This window comes from Miniopterus schreibersii, assembly GCF_964146895.1.
Source record: "Miniopterus schreibersii genome assembly, chromosome: 14".
Lineage (NCBI taxonomy): Eukaryota > Metazoa > Chordata > Mammalia > Chiroptera > Miniopteridae > Miniopterus > Miniopterus schreibersii.
The window spans coordinates 47,092,763-47,106,157 of NC_138114.1; the positions used below are offsets into that span (position 1 = coordinate 47,092,763).

At 50.3% G+C, this 13,395-nt stretch overlaps 1 long non-coding RNA gene across 1 annotated transcript in view; it reads right to left on the reverse strand.

Moving 5' to 3' along the window:
- LOC308567350 overlaps nucleotides 1-13,395 on the reverse strand; it is a 43,495-nt gene that overhangs the window by 13,764 nt on the left and 16,336 nt on the right. The gene's annotated exons all lie outside the window — the stretch shown is intronic.

The following is a 13,395-nucleotide window of genomic DNA, read 5'->3' on the forward strand; positions in this document are numbered from 1 at the left end:
TGTCTTTGATTATACAGTTTAATTATAGTTTATCTCTATGTGAATCTTTGAATTTATTCTATTTGGAATTTGTTGGGCTTCTTGCATGTATAGATTAATGTTCTCATCAAAATTGGGAAATTTTAGCCATTATTTCTGCAAAAAATCCTTCTATCTCCCTTTCTCTCCCTTCTTTCCTGGAAATCCTGTTATACATATGTTGTATTCTTGATGGTCTTCTACAGGTCTCTTGGGCTGTTAGTTTTCCTTCATTCTGTTTTCCTTCTGCACCTCAGACTAGATAATAGCAATTAATTTGATTTCAAATTCTTTCTTCTGTCTGCTCAAATGTGCTATTGAGCCCACCTAGTGAATATTTTATTTCTGTTATTGTAATTTTCAACTCCAGAATTCCTACTTAGCTTTTAAAAATAATTTCTTTTTTAAAAATATTTTTTATTTGGTAATACATCATTCCCATGGTTTCCTTTAACTCTTTGAACATATTTAAAATAGATGATATGAAGTCTTAGTCTAGTAAGTCCAACATCTAGGCTTGCTTAGGAATAGTTTCTATTGATTGCTTTTCTTCCTGTGAATGGGCCATATTTTTTTGTTTCTCTGCATACTTCATAAATTTTTGTTGAAAACTGGACATTTTGATTATTATAATGTGGCCTTCCTGGAGAATTATTAAATTCTCCTTCTTCCCAAGGTTTGCAGATGCTGCACGTTGTAGTAGTTTGTTTATTTAGTGACTTTTCGGAACTAATTTTGTAAAGCCTGTATTCTCTGTCATTTGTGACCACTGAAGTCTCTGCTCTGTTAGCTTGGAAATCAGCTAGAAGCTGGACAGAGATTTATTTAAATGTCTACAACAACAACAAACTCCCAGTCTTTGCCAGTGTGCTCTGATATGTATTGGGGCATTCCTTCAACATTCCACCAAGTAATTGACAACTCTGCCTTGGGCCTTACTTTCTGAAGGTCAGCCAAAGATGAGAGCTTAGAGATTCCTCATTTCTTTCCTAAGCATAAAACCAGCCCGGGGCATATATATGGCCTCCAAGGTTTTCAGGGAAATGCTAGAGCTTTCCAAAAGCATCTAATTCCCCAGCTTTTCCTTCCAAACTTGTTGGTTAATCTATTGCTTGTCCCAGTTGTTATCTATTGTCCAAGCATCAGGGACTAGTATATTTGCCCTTAAATGTCTTTGACAAGTGCCTCCTGGATAACCATCTCAGCACTGGGAGAGTTTTGAGTTAGGCAAGATAAAGGCAATCCCTTTGAATGGCTTTCTTTCTTTCTTTCTTTCTTTCTTTCTTTCTTTCTTTCTTTCTTTCTTTCTTTCTTTCTTCCTTCCTTCCTTCCTTCCTTCCTTCCTTCCTTCCTTCCTTCCTTCCTTCCTTCCTTCCACAAACATAAGATGTGCCCCCCTTGCCTACATGCTAAAAATAAAACACTAAAAAAACAATCAGACTTGTTTCTGCTCTCATTGAATTTACAAGCTGGTAGTTGAGTCAGAAATTAAAAGGACAATCACAAATGATTAATTACCATTGAACCTAGGTAACTACAGAGGCTTGTGACCTAATCTCAGGGGTCATGAATTGCATCTCCCAAGAAAGGACATTTAATGTAGGGTGAAGGGGAGAAAATAAGAGTAATCCAGGAGAAGTAACGGAAGTGTTCAGGAGGAAGAATCAAGGGGTGTGCAAAGGTCCTGAGGCAGAAAGATATCTGAGAGTGGGGGGTGTAAAGCAGGCCAGTGTGCTGGGCATGAAGAGAGAGAAGAGGCAATGGTACCAGATGAGATTGGAAATGAGGTGGAGCAGGGATATGTCATCCAGGGTCTTGTGGTAGATTTGGGCCTTAGTCTAAAGGGAATGAAAGCTGTCATAGTCATAAAGTCAGTGCAGAAAGGGCGTCCACATTTACACCCTAAGACTCAAATGTGTCCCCACAAGGGAACGTTTCCTCTATAACTAATATCAACCTGATCTTGCACCCTCACCACAGAGAAATAAAAAGACTCATACTTGACATTCTTAATATCTCAGTTGCTTCCAATTTAAAACAATCTAAGATGAACACTTTGGGATAAGCTTTGGTCTTTTCAGAATGCGGTCTCACTTCATTCTGCATTTTCCTCACCCCTCCTTCAGCCCTCCTCCCTGAGGCAGCCTCACAATTCCGTGTTGTTTTTGTGGTTGTTTGTTTGTTTGTGGTGGGGAGCTTCTGTTTCAACCTGGCATTGTGGGGAAATGTGTCCTATCGGCTTCTCTTTCTTGTGCTGCTTCTGGGTCCTCGCCAAGCTCTTCAGAGATGGGTCCCAACCTGGTCCCTGGTGCCTGGTACCTGCTGGGTTGAGGCTGGGGCCCCCCCAGTTTCTACATGATCCACAGCAACTCCCTGCCCAAGTCCTCACCTCGGTAGCTTCCCTTCCCCTGGGTGCATGATCACGGGATAAGCTCACCTCTTCGGATGCAGACACCCATGAACTTTTTAAGTAGTTAGGGTAGGTTACTTGCATGAACGCCATTCTCTCACCCATGCCAGGGTCACCACTAAAGTCACTAGTTTGCCAAGGACTTCCCCAGTTTTAACACTAAAAATTCTGAACCCGAGACACCCTTCGGTCTCAGACAAGTAGAGTCGACTGGCAACCCTACACCCATTCCTCCTTGTGGCCAGTGCCTGGAAGTCAGGGACCAAAGTTAGGAGCAAAGAAAAGAACCTGCTTTGAGCCAGGTAAGGAAGTGAAGTGGCCCGACCCCTAGACAGCCACAGGCTCCCGTGTAGGTTTCATTCCACCTCGGTGAGACCACAAAACGACCCCCTTGCTTACATATTTGACAAGAAAGAGGTTATCTGCAGCAGAAATGGATCTGATAACATTAGTAGAAAACATGCTTTCAAGTGCAGGAATAAAGTAGGTAAGCCTGATGCCGAAGTCAGAAGAGAAACGAGAATCTTAGGTCACGTATCTAAGTTTATGCAAACATCATCTAATTCTTATTTATTTGGTTAACACTCTGGAGCAGGAGAAAAAAGTCAAATGTTATAGTTGAGGCATCAGAAGCATATGCAGAGCAGCTCGGCCTCGCCCCGCGGCTGATGGAGACCGGCCCGTGGCAGGGGCGCGGGGGGCGCCTTTGTGCGGCTCAGTGTCCGCGTTCCTGACTTACGGGACCAGGGACAGATGGGGATGTACTTCTCGACTTCATACCCGACGGGGAGCACGGTGGCCGAGGGCAGCTGGCGGGAAAGCTGCGTGTGTGACACAGCGTCCTCTCCAGAAGCTGGCCTGTGCTCATGGGCAGGCTCGGAGGCATCGGCCGTGGGTCCTTCAATTCACCGAGAGAAACACCATTTGGGGGCACAAGGGAGATCCCAGAGTTTCTCCTGGTGTTATGGGAAGTCCCCTTCTCTCCCTCAGAGAAACGGTCCCTCTTCAAAACAACGCCCAGCTGCCTTTTCTGTCTGAGGCCCCAACCTGGCAGGAATGCCCCTGGGGGTAGGGGCTGGGTAGAGAGTCGCTTACTTGGTGCCAGATCCTATGCCAGGTGCTTTACATGTGTCATCTCATTTGATTTTGAGAACAGTCTGTTGAGGAAGTTCCCGATGCCACAATGCTTGGGGCCTGACATGTTTCAAAATTATGTCTCCCCAAAACCCAGAGTTTAGTAACAGAAAAATATGGGCATAGGCCCCGTGATACATTAACACCCCCGGAGGATCTGTGGGAGCAGCAGGAGTCTTTTCACATTTGGGGAGTCAAATAAGTTATGCATGGTCCACATCACATCAGGTCAGACCTCACCACTAAACGAGTATAAGCGCCAAACATTTGGGTCAGTAATTGGTCTTGTTCGAATGTGAGTTCTGGCTTTGCCCGTCCCCTGCGGCCTCCTCTCTGGGCCCACAGCTGGCTGCCAGGGGCTGAGTCCCCAAAGCCCCGCTGGGTTCCCAGCTACATGGGGACCTGGCACCCACCTCCCTTCATTGAAACCTAATTCTCAGCCCTTGTCTCCTCAAGGCGGATGATGGGTGGGCACTCAAAGAGCAAAACTAGGGCTCGCTTTTCCAAAAATGAGACACCCTTGGACTCCCCTACCTGAGACCCCCATGGTTTGGGAACATTTCAGGTATCTAACCGTGTTTCCAGAGCAGCAGGGAAGGGCCTCTGTCCGTCTACACACAGGGCACAGGGACTGTGGCCCAACCTGTAACAACCATCCACCCTCATGTGGTTCTGGGAGAAAAGTCAGGGGCGACAGCAGAAGTGGGCAGGTGTCTCCCCGGCTCCAAGGCACACTCGGGTACACACAGAACTGAAGGGTTTGTGGGCGAGGTCCAGGTGGACTTTACCAGCAAGGAGGAGGCAGTGAGACTGTGAGCTGAGGCCTCCCCCTGCGGGAGTGCAGGTGTCACTCTGAGCCCCTTTTCAAAAGCAGACGTGTCCTCGGTGGTCGCTGCCGTCTCCCTCTTCCCTGATGTCTGGCCACGGGGAAGCACAGGGTCCAGAGCAGAGAGGCCAAAGCCATGAGGAACTGTGGGTGCCATGGGGCTGGGGGTGGAGTGGCTGGAGGCTGAGGGGCTGAGGCTGGCAGGGCCGGGAGCAGGTCCCTCCCTGTCCCTGCCACACCATTCCCCTGGCTGGTGGGTGACCACTGGCCCCTGGGTAAATCCTGATTATAGGGGTGCGGGCTTGCTGGCCCCGGCCTGTTGCTCCGTGGGGCTGCCGTGAGTTGCAGAGCCACCAAATTCAACTGCTGCTGCTTCAGGCAGGTGGAAAAGGTCTTTCAAGACGATGCAAAAGCCTCCTCATAGCTCTTCAGAGAGCGAGCAGCGCAGAGCTGGGGTGGAACAGAGGACTCAGGGAGTCTGGGCAGAGAGAAGGCAATGTGCTTGGGTCCCCTGCTGCCCCGGCCCGTGTTCTGACTTTCAAAGAACCAGGTCGGAGTCTGACATGCTGACTGAGAAAGAGCTGAAAAGACATCTTCCCTGAGAACTTTTCCAGCCACTTCGCTTCTCTCCGTTTTTGAAGGGACTTGGCTGGAGTTCTCGCCTGGGGAGAAAGTGCTCCTGAGAGAGCTGGGGGAGTGCGGAGAGAGGTTGATGCTCATTCTGATGCCCCCAGGCCAGAGGGGATCCTGGTGGGGACCCTGGAGAGAGGAGGTGACGTGGAAATGCAGCCTCACCTGACTGCCACGCAGTGGGAGGTGGCACCGTGCTGCAGGCTGCAGGTGGGGACCATCGCCCTATGTCACCAACTCTAAAACAGACACTCATGACATATTTTAATACCACCACCATCTGGATGTGTCTGACTGTTTGTAGCATCCTAGCAAGGAGTCATAGTTTAATCGGAAGCATTTAAAAAAATTTTTTTCATTGTGTGGTACATAAAATAATGGTGCCTCCTGTAACTGGTGACTCATGAGATATGTACAAGCCAGAGAGTAGCCCATCTCACAGATAAGGAGACTGAGGCCCAGAGTGGTTAGAAGACCTGCCCAAGGCAGCACAGCCACAATTTGGACTTGAAACAAGGTCTGTGTGGCTCTCAGTCGCTGGCTTCCGGTGGGGCTGGAGCGGGAGGTCCCATCCCTGCAGAGGGAGGATGTCAGCTCCTGGGCAGCCTGCTCGGCTGGGCTCAGGGTGGGATGGGTCAGGTTGGGAGGCACAGGGCTGGCCTCCAGGTCTGTGGGGCATCTCCCTGCCAGGCCATTTTCTGCCCCCAGACTTCTGTTTTTGTCACTGCCTGTCCCTTAAGCATCCCTTAAGCTGGTTTTTGAAACCTGCTTCTGAATTAGGTGCATTTTAACTAAGTAACCTCATTGTCAAAGAAGGTTATACTGGGGTCTTTGTCTACTGGATCTGGAGTGATTGATCCTTTCAGGAGGCGGGGGGAAATGGAGAGAGGCGAACTGTGAAGTCAGACGCATCGGGATTGAAATCCCAGCTTTCGCTGCTTTTTAGCAAGCTGGTTAGTTCCTCAGACTCTCTGAACCTCAGTGTCTTCATCTGTAAAATAGGAATAATAATGACCCCCATGGGGATCTCGGGTATGGAAAATGCCTGAAGTGTGGGGGGTGCTCAGTCAACTGGTTTCTATTTTTTTTATTATTGTTGTTATTATTATTATTATTGTGATGATGATGATGATGATGGTGAGGGACAGACACAGGACCTTTCTCTGTATGGCACCCTACCTTTTACACTCTGCCCCTGGGGCCCTGCCACCCTGTCCCTTGGCTCCCCATTTGCTGGACACGGACGCAGCCCTGACATGGTGACTGGTGTGGTCCCACCTCCTGCCCACTCCTGGGCTCCCCTGGAGAATCAAGAGCTCTGGGCTGAGGCAGCTGAGGGGGCACCAAGACTTTCTCCCCGGCGCCCCTGGGTTAGCTCCCGCATCGCACCCCCTCCGTCATTCCCTTTAGGCCCCCTGGCGCCCGGCTTCCCTGGGCAAGGGCCTGCTGAAGGAGACAACAGACCGGCTCCCCAGCAGTCTCTGGGTGTCGTTTCCTCAGTGGGGTTTCCCAGCTTCAGCCGGTGGGCTCTCTGGGCTGGCTTAGCTCTGGCCCTTGCCCAGGTGCATCCGACACCCTGACATGTTCAGTCACTGTCCCTGAGACACTCAGGCACACTGGAACCACAGCCCAGGCCCTCCCCCGGGACCCCAGTTCACAGACAGTTTCCTGTGCTACTCCTCATCACAAGCCTGGGAGGAAGGGACTGTGATGCCCATTTCCCAGATGAGGAAATAGAGGCTCAGAGAGGTTAAATGTCAAGTCCAAGCTCACACAGCCAAGATGTGGACATAGCCTAGATTTGAGCTCAGGGCTGACCACAGTGACCTGGTGACCTCCTGTCCCACCTTATACCCAGGGGTTAGATCAACTGCCCAGGGAACTACTGTTTGCCACAGGATCCAACAAGGCCCGAAGCAGGAGAAAAAGAGGAAAAGACCTCCAGCTGCGTGGGGACCTCGACTTGTTTTCAGAGTTGAGAGCTGTACCCTAGGCCCACTCCAGCCCCATGGTGGGGGGAGGGGGGGGGCCTCCAGCAGTCCCACCCTGCATTGTCCCTTTGGGCTCCTTCCAGAGGAACATTAGTGATGCCCCTGCTGGGATCGCCCATGAATCTGTTCAGGAAGAACGTGACCACAAGAACTTTCTAGAAAAGATGGCTCCCACTGCTCTCCTTTAGCTCCATTCCTAGGGATGATTACACACCTGACCCAAAAAGATGAAAGAACTTCAGGAATCTTCATCTGCAGATAGCCATAAAATTCCAGCCTCTGGCAAGCCATAGAAAACTTCACTTCCACGCCTGTTTCCTTTGTCTGGAATGTTCCCTCCCCAGCTTTCTTTATCTAGTGAACTCTCAGTCCCTCTTCAAGACCCAGCTCCAATGCCACCTCCTCTGAGATGCCATCCTGGACTCTTCCAGGAATATGGTCAGTGCTCCCTCTGAGGTTGCAGATACCTTTTAGGAACCTGTACTGGAGTTGTCAGTCTGCTTACTCAGCGGACAGCAGAGTGCTCGGAATACAGTAGGTGCTCAATAAATGCAGATGCAACAAATATAGTCATGAATAAAAACCCGTTTGGCTTAGTTTGCACTGGAAATTGCAAGGAAGCCGTGGGTCAGGTCTTTGCATCAGCCTGTTCTGGTACATTTCACCTGAAGATTTATGACAGTGGCCGTAATAAAAGAAAGACACTTGCTGCCAACGTCTCCACTTGCTGCTGAGGCCTGGATGGAGTCTGGTGGGATCAGGTCCTGGTAGCCTTGTCTTTACTGCCCTCTTGTGGCCAAAAGTTGCTGCAGCAGCAGAAAAAGCTGGAGATTTCATTGAGGCCACAGAGAGGGAGTTTTTGTCTCCTGAAGCAGGTTTTTTTTAGGAGCCCTGAGTCATTTTGAGCTCAGTCCCAAATACCCTGTTTGTATCTGTGATTCTGTCTTCAGTGCCTTGAAAATATGGTATAAAGATGATAAATAACTAATAGAGCCTGGCCGGCCTCAAAATGAATGTCAAAGATGCCAGGTGTTTGCCACCTCTGGCTTAGGGCTGTGCTGGGTGTTGAGTGTGGAAGGGGAGCAGGCTTCTGCTCTCAGAGACCCAACACTCTAATTGCAACACGCTCACGGAAAGTGACTAGTTCAGGATGACACTGAATGACACTGTCTACTGACAAAGAATCATAAAATACCTGTCAAGCCAATAGCCAAGGTTAGGGGTCAGATAGCCCTGGGTGTCTCTCCTGGTCCCATCACTTACTGCCGATATGACCTTGAACAAGTTACTTCTTTACTCTGAATGCTTCCTCACCTGCAAAATGGGTCTAGTAAAAGCTCCTCTCTCACAGTGTCACGGTGATTAAATGAGACGACAGGTATCAAGACTTAAGCATGGTGCCCGGCACAGGGTAATTCCCATAAGTGTAAGCCATTCTTGCTATAAGTAAGGTTTTTAATTGTCTAGTGTTGCTAGGGAATAGCGTGAGATGTAATAAAGAATCGGATAAATATATTCCTAATCATGGCCTCATTTTTTACGTTTTCAGAGCCCATTGAAAAAGGCGTTTTTAAATATGATAGTGCGTCATGAGCAAGATGGCCCATGGGGCTCCCCTGTCCCCAGGCTGCGGGGGAAAGACGGGCAGCTATCACCTGGCTCTAGCCACAGTCAACTTCAATTTCTCCCTCCTTCACCCACAGCAGACATCACTCATCAATCACGCTGCCCTCCTACCCCGTGGCAGACATCACTAATCGATCGCAGCCCTCCTTCTCAAAGGCCGTGCACGTAATCTCCCGAGTTACTGTGGAGCTCCAGGCAGTCACACCGATTAAGCAGAGTGGGAAACGGCATATCGTCTAATTCACCTCTCTAGGCCTCGACGCACGGGTAAATTAAAGATGTACAGAGGGAGGCGGAGGGGGCGTTTTAGCCGGAGGGAGTAAAGTAAGCTGACTTTTGAGTGAGAAGATAGATCTGGCAGGAAAAGGGAGTTAGAGGGGCTGCTGTAGGGAGCCGCGGACGCCTGGCTGGCTCACCGCAGCGGGCAAAGGGAAACGAGGAAGGTTCTTGGGCCGTGGGGATGTGGGGGTTGTCCTTTGGGACAGGAACTCTCTGGCAGCCAGTGCAGATTGGACAGGGGCCTGAGTCCTGAGGAGAGGTGAGCAGGGTTGGAACTCAGGACCAGGTGCTGAGGGAGATAAGCGCCAGGGGTGCCAGGCAGGAAGCTGCCCTGGGCTTTGTGACACTTGGCACATCAGAAGTGAAGGAAGTGGGGCCCTCAGAGCTGTGTCTCTGACCCTGAGCTCTGCAGGCTGCGAGAGGAGTGGCGCCTCCTGCAGGAAGGGGGGGTTGGGGCCCAGGGAGGGGATGCGCTTTGTTTCGGGCACAGAGGAGGAGGTGGGTGGCTTTGGGACATCCAGCGGCAATTTCCTGTGGGCAGCTGGAAATGAGAGATTGGAATCAGAGCTGGAGCTGCAGATATTAGAGAGGGAGAGAGAGAAAGGTTAATGCTTTCCAGGTCCAGCCTCACTTTTACTTAGAGCAGTTTGGGTGGGAAAAGAGAGAGTGCATTCAGGAGAAAGATGAACCGGGTGAAGGTCACGGCTTAATTAAGAGGCATCTGCTGCAATCCAGTTATTCCAAAAGATACTGCATATCTGGGTCAAGTGTCCTTTTCATGATATCACCAAAAATGAGTAGGAAAAAAGTGTGTTTTTTTGTAATAGGGAACAGTAAGTCTCATTCACAGGACCCCTAATGTTCCTATTGCTAAGAAAGGAAGTGTATATTTAACTGAAATACCCAAGCAATCAGAAGGGAGGTCAGAGGGATGATTCCTTTATTAGGAGACTCCATTTCCTAATGCATAACAAAGTCACTGGGCTCGAAGGTCAAACAGACCTGGATTTGAACCTTAGCTCCGCTACTTCCTAGCTGTGTGACCTTGGACAAGATACTTAACCTCTCTGAACCTTGGGTCCCTCATCCATAAAATGGAGATAATGGAGTACCTAATTCCTAGGGCTGTGGTGGCAATCAAATGAAATAACATATGTGAAGGTGTAGTCCACTACTTGACGCGAAATAAGGGTTGAATGTATCGGTTATCTTTCTATCATCTAACTTTATTTAGGAGATTTTAAACAACCAGGGCATGTTTTGGTGGCTCATACAATTCCTGGGAAGTCCTCTGAGGGGGACAGAGAAACTGTACAATGATATGAACCAGCAGGTCACATTGCTTTTGTCCAAATCCATTGTATTGTCCAGCAAGAACAATAAAAGAAGGTTTCTGCAGGAGACTGGCAGCCTACCTTTAGTGGGTCTGTACCCCGGCAGGGGCCAAAGGGCTCTCCAGGGTCCTTCCCCATTTCCACCAACATTTACATGCAAAGAATTTCCTGGGGGGTCAAGAGGACTTGTGTTAGAGCCCCCTTGGCAAATGAATGGGGACTTCCTACAAAACCCTAAGGAGATGTCCTTGAGCCAAGGCCGGTGAGCAGGAAGGGGTCTCTACTTGACCCTGGGCCTCTCCTTGGAGGGAGATAAGTAAAAATAAAGGCTTAGAAGTGATAGGAGTGGGTACTCTTCAAGTAGCATGGTCAGGGGGTGGCATCTCTAAGTAAGTGACATTGGAGCAGAGACGTGAATGAGTGAGGAAATGAGCCATGTGGACACTGGGGAAGGGGACAGTGCAAAGGGCATCCCAGGTAGAGGAAAATACACTCCAACCAGGGAGCATGCTGGGCGCACACAGGGAACAGCAAGCAGGCCAGAGCAGCTGGTATGGGGTGAGCAAGGGGAAGAAAAGCTGGCTCGGTTGACCAGGAAGGAGCCAGGGGTCCATGTGGACTTTGAGTGACATCGGAAGTCTCTGGAGGGCGATCTAACAGAGAAAAAAAATCACTCTTTGCCTTTCCTAGTATGGATGGTTCTTGACTGGGGGTGATTTTGCCTCACCTTGGGGGCATTTGACAATGTCTGGAAACAGTTCTGGTCATTACAAGTAGCAGGGAGGGGTGTTATTGACATCTAGTGGGTAGGGGCCCAGGATAATGCCAAGCATCCTAATATGCACAGGACAGCCACCGCCACCCCAACAGAATACTGTCTGGCCTAAAATGTCAATAGTGCCAAGGTTGAGAAACCCGGGTGTAGAGCCAGGAATGGCCAGTGTGCTCTTCGGAAGGTGGGCGGGACCCTAAAATGCAGCGTCCAAGTCCTTCGGGCCCGGATCCCCCCGGAGGTAAGCATGCCTTGCGTTACTGTTGGCATTTCCTCCTCTGCTCCAAGAACCACGTCACTGGGACACATTCCAGGCCACATCCTGCCGCTCGGCGCCTGCTGTGTGTCTAACCTGAGGATGATGAATGTTCTGTGCTCGGGGCCATCCGTGTGCGCGCAGCCCTGACGTCTTCTCTGCGCCCTGCGTCCTGATGTGTAATTTATTAGGCTTAATCCCTGTCTGGGGTAATGGTAAGTCTTCCCTGTGGAAATGCTGGGGAGGAGACTATGCCCCATTATTATTTTATTAGGACACCGCTGGGTATTCCAGGGGTCCCCCGAGTAGGTATCACAGGCTCCTCCGATGATTTAGACAAGGAGCCCCCCTCCTCCCTCCCAGAACTCAGGACAAATAGCCACAGATTTCCATACACACATCCCAGGCTCTCTTCTTCTTATTAAATTCCTTCTCTTGGCTCGCTTCATGCCGATTGTGTGCTTCCACAGCAGGAGACTAAAGGACATTTGAAGGCACGCAATCCGGCATTTACTGCTTTCTCGACGACGTAAGCGGAGCAGCAGATTCAAAAGCTAAAGTCGGCGGCAGCAAAGATTTCCAACCTCAAAACTTGCGCTTTTCTGTTTTCCTCTGAAATTAGCGTTGGGGGAGGCTGCTAAGGCAAGTTAGCATTTCATAAATCCCCCCCTCCTCCAGCCCAGCCTGTCTCCACATGCAGAGCCGGGGGGAGGCGTGGAATTATCTAGAGGCCCGTAGCCTCTGCACTCTCTCAATCACCTGGCTTTGCCTTAATCTCCCCCCTCCTCCCACGCGCACAGGGTCAGCTTCAACATACCCTTGGTGGTAGGTTTTAAGGTCACTGGATTCTAGTTCCCCTACTCACTAAAGTAAATTGTATTTTGCGTGTTCATTTAGCTCTGAGATACCTTCTTCTGGGTTCTTTTCTTCCCATCCTACTGCATAAAGTCTCCAACTGATCTGATTTGCAAGTGATTCATGGGCCCTTCTCTCCCTCACACGGTACCGCAGAGGGCTCACCCCTTGCCCAAGGTCACCCATCGTCACCAATCTGGCGGCTTCGTTCATTGCTATGGGAAGCAGCTGGGCCAGGAACGGGCCCTGAGGGGGCTGCCGAGTCGGAAGCTTAGATTTAATCCTAACATCACACTAACTGAGATCCTTTGGGTCAGTCGGCTCCCCTCAGAGCCTCAGCCTCCTCATAAGGCAAACGGGAATCATTTTCAGTCACGCGCTGCTTAATAAGAGGATATATTCTGAGAAATGGGTCCTTGGGTGATTTGTCCTTGCGTGAACATCACAGGGTGCACCTACACAAACCTGGGCACCCTAGCCCACCGCGCACCCAAGCTGTGTGGTCTGGCCTGTTGCTCCCAGGCTACAAACCTCTACAGCATGTTACTCTACTGAACACTGTAGGCAGTCGTAACACAGTGGAAATTTCTATGTATCTAGACATACCTAAACGTAGAAAAGGTACAGTAAAAATATGATCGAAAAGATCCAAGTTGGTGCATCCGTACAGGGGGCCCACGGTGCATGGAGCCTGCAGGGCTGGAAGTGGCTCTGGGTGAGCCGGAGAGTGACGGTGAGCGACTGGGAAGGCCGGGGCATGACTGCCCCCCACTGTGGACTCTATAAACCCCGTGCACTTAGCTACACGACACTTGCACAACGACGCGGGGTCAAACGAGCTCCAGAGAAAGGATGCCGTCCGCAGACGCATGAGGCTGCCGGGGCGTCGTGTGGCACCCCGTTGTCCAGCAGACAGTTTTTGTACATAGAAAGAGTACGCTGTAGAATACGAGTACAGAGCACAGTCTAGTAAACACACGAACCAGCGACAGCTGCTTATTCTCATTTTCAGGTGTGCAATGCACGTGAGGACACGCGCTGAGCTCTCAGGCGATGGCCCTTCCGGGGGCGCGGTCACAGCAGCCTCGCCGCAGGCACGGGGGCTGCGCTGGGTCATGAGTCGCTCGGCGGGGCTGTCGGACATGCGGCCCCTCGCTGGCCCAGATGTCATCGAGCGCGCGACCGTGTTTGCCTCGTTGCGGGGCCAGCCGACGTGAAATAACGCACGTGGAAGCCGTTGTCAAACCACGAGGGGCAGTTTAAG